Below are 3,352 nucleotides of genomic sequence, written 5' to 3'. Positions count from 1 at the left end.
CATTTCTCGTGTGATCTGTGTTACCATGGTAGTTCTTTTTATTTCTTAGAAAAAATTATCCATAGTCTTCTACTGTCCTTGAATTAGTGCTCCGCTCTCCGGATTAATTTTCCTAATAGAACAAAATGACTGATTTGTGTGTTTAATGTTATGGCCCTTTGTTTTAATATCTCTCATGGTGCAAACATGTGCTAATGCTTAATAGAATGAAACCTCTGAATGTAGCTCAAGATACACTGGCAACCTTGAAACAAGGAACTGGGAATGAATTCCGCAACAGGAGCAACACATAATGCCAACTTGCAAGATTTTGGTGAGTTCAATGCACATTGTTGCTTATGCATTTCAATTAGGTACTAGAAATAGTAACTGAAATGATGCATATCTAAAATATCGTCAGCACTGGGAGTGGCATCAACACATATTTGGAGAGGCCAAGTTGGTCACCTTCCAGCGTTTATAACCATTATGATAGCTCCGAGCCGACACCAAGTGAAGTCATGCGACGAAACATAGGACATACCAAAAGAATCCGGTAACTGATTCCCTATCTCTCTTTGCAACAATAATTTGAGGCAAGCCAATCATTTAGTTGAAAGTTTCTTATTGCTTCTATGTTTCGGAAGTAACAAACCATTGTTTATTATGTTTCAAATGTACTCCAGTGTGTCTTTCATAGTTTGATGAATGGGCAGAGTACAATCCAACTAGCTGAGTACATTCAAATAAAATCAATAAGGCCGTCTCCTCCCTGCGTTACAATTCATATCCCTCTCTCTTTATTGGTGTTGTTATGTTGCCTGTTGAGGTGTTGGATTGTTGCCTGTTGAGGTGTTGGACTGTTGCCTGGTGAGGTGTTGTTCTGTTGCTCTGTTGAAGAGGTTAGAACTTCGCCGAATTTTATTCGATGCTTTGGTTCTAAGCATATTAGCAGTTTGGTCTTTATCTGAAAAGAATTTCATGCCTCGGTCACAAGCTCCAGAATAGAGATTCCGGAATTTGAGGAACAACCAGGTTTTGTTCTTTATCGTACATGTCTTTCTATCCTTTTTTACCTTCTTCCAACAACACCAGTTTTCTGGAATTAGTTTCAGCAGACTCTGTTGCTTTCCAGGAGTGTCGTAACCCTGTGATTTGATCATCTATTGTGCAATTGCTGTAGATAAAGCAGATGAGGGATGGTCGACAAAAGAAATCTGAATCATCAAATGGATCAAATAATCTGAAGCGTGGGTAGAGTTATAATTTCTCCTGAATTATTGTTTGTTTTTCCAGTTACATAATATGCAGGTGATAACACAATCTACTCTCCTTTGCTACAAATTCGTCATGAAAAACATAGTCGGCTCAAAATTATGTTCCTTTTTATACTTAGTTGGGTTGGAATGACGGCTGCATAAGTTGATGATTATTAGATCCACGTTTGGTAAGGTTGATGCCATTTTTCAGTGATTGAAACAAAAAATTATATGATATACCTTGTCATAAAATTCGTGATGTTGCTCGTTATCTGTCTCTAGCCTTGAGTATATTGTAAGTGCAGCTTCTTCGGGTAAAAAATATATATATTATGCAGCCATCCATCCCAGTCGTGAGCAGTGAGCAGCCTTAGTACGTTGCTACTCTCTCTGGAGGACTTCCGCATTTTACTTACTGCCCGAGCTATTTCATGTTTTACTTACTGCCTTGACAATTTCCAGATACTGCCATGAATGATTTTTCCAGCTGACAGAGTTTTTTTTTATCCTTGCAGGTTGTGCCATTTTGTGTTCTGATTGATTTGCAGGGATACACAAGTTAGTTGCTGTGGTGTCTCCTTATGGCCTGTCTTGTTCTCCAGTTCTGAAATTTGGATTGTGAGATGTAAGCTAATGTTATTCACAACATGTTAAGGCAATAAATTGGGCATGACACTAAAATTAGTCGTCCAGGTATCAACTATGATCCTTGATCATTTAAGCTTAAATGCTTGCTACACAGTGAGTTATCCCAGGGAGTTGCTTCCCACTATTGTTTTTGGTATGACATTTAGTAATATATTTCCAGATTATGCAAACATTCTTGTTATGTATTACCTTGTTTGCAACGTTTTTGGATTTATATTAATTGTTCAAGTAAGTTCATTTTTATGTGAATGGTCTAAAAATGCACTTCAAATAATTAAGTTGATGTCCCAAGAGTATTTTTCAAAATGATTCACTCTCCCGGATCCAAAATAACTGTTGGGTATTTAATAGCACAAACTTTATACTACATCAATATAAAATCTCCAACACTTTTGGATCGTAGGGTACTTATTATTCCAGATTATCCTTATTCATTACACACATTTGAATGTGTATCGATTAGTCCTTACATTTTTCATAAGTTGTTAGATCACAATGAAATCACTCCGCATCCGGACATCACCCTCACTCGTGACGTTAGGCTCTGATTCCATTTTGTGTGCCTACTGCCAACAAAATCAGGTTGATGATATGATGCTTGTAGTGCAACTTACACTTATTATGGATCAAAGGGAGCATTATTAAATTTAATTTAGTGTTGGTCTTGAGACCATGTTTCCTGTCATATATTTGTGGGTAATGGTTGATGCTCGTATTTTAACTATTTTTTCTATTTTTTTACCTATTTTGTTACCCGTAGCAACGCACGGGTATTGTACTAGTAACGGGAAAAAGAAGGTAACCGGCTTGGGAAGAACGGGTCAACCGGCTGCCTCCTGTAACCGCGAATTGCAGGAAAGAAGAAAAAGAAGGAAAAAGAACCAACCATCTCGTGCATGTAGGAATTGATTGTGCGGCTACAGTAAAAAGGAAGGACGTGGCAACGTGTGGTTGGGCAAAATGAGCGAGGAAATAGTTGCCAAATCGTTCTCCTTTTAGTATATGGGTTCAACTTTGATATAAGGCGCGGGACTTCATGTTACAGGGCTGGCCGGACTTGACGTGCGCGAGTAAAACTCAAAAGCTAAAACCGACGTTGACACTTTCCATATATATCCCTCTGTAGCACGTCATTAGAACTTGGATTTTGATTAGATTAAAAGTTAGCCAATTGCTGTAACTTCGTGTACTTCTTTTGAGGCCAACGCCCAGAACAAGGCCGACTATTCGGAATCCCACCTTATTCATAAAGACTTTATCTTTCATCCGCATGATATAATTGCGGATGAGAAGATGAAAGCTATTGAATGGTGGATTCCGAATAGTCGGCTTGCTAGGCGTTGGCTCAAAGAAGTACACGAGAGTTACAACAATGGCTAACTTTTAATCTAATCAAAATCCAAGTTTAACCCTAATACAATGGCAGCTATTTATGGAGGATGCTGGTACGCTGGATCAAGTCGTTG

General features: G+C 38.4%; 1 long non-coding RNA gene across 1 annotated transcript; it reads left to right on the top strand.

Moving 5' to 3' along the window:
• Window positions 1–319: 319 nt before the first annotated feature.
• Window positions 320–1,987, top strand: LOC124668090. The gene is made up of 2 exons (XR_006991554.1): window positions 320–535; window positions 1,163–1,987. It is a non-coding gene; the product is annotated as an uncharacterized LOC124668090 (long non-coding RNA).
• Window positions 1,988–3,352: the final 1,365 nt, after the last annotated feature.

The sequence above is a fragment of the Lolium rigidum genome, chromosome 6, assembly GCF_022539505.1.
Source record: "Lolium rigidum isolate FL_2022 chromosome 6, APGP_CSIRO_Lrig_0.1, whole genome shotgun sequence".
NCBI lineage: Eukaryota > Viridiplantae > Streptophyta > Magnoliopsida > Poales > Poaceae > Lolium > Lolium rigidum.
This window is presented reverse-complemented; position numbering and strand designations above follow the sequence as displayed.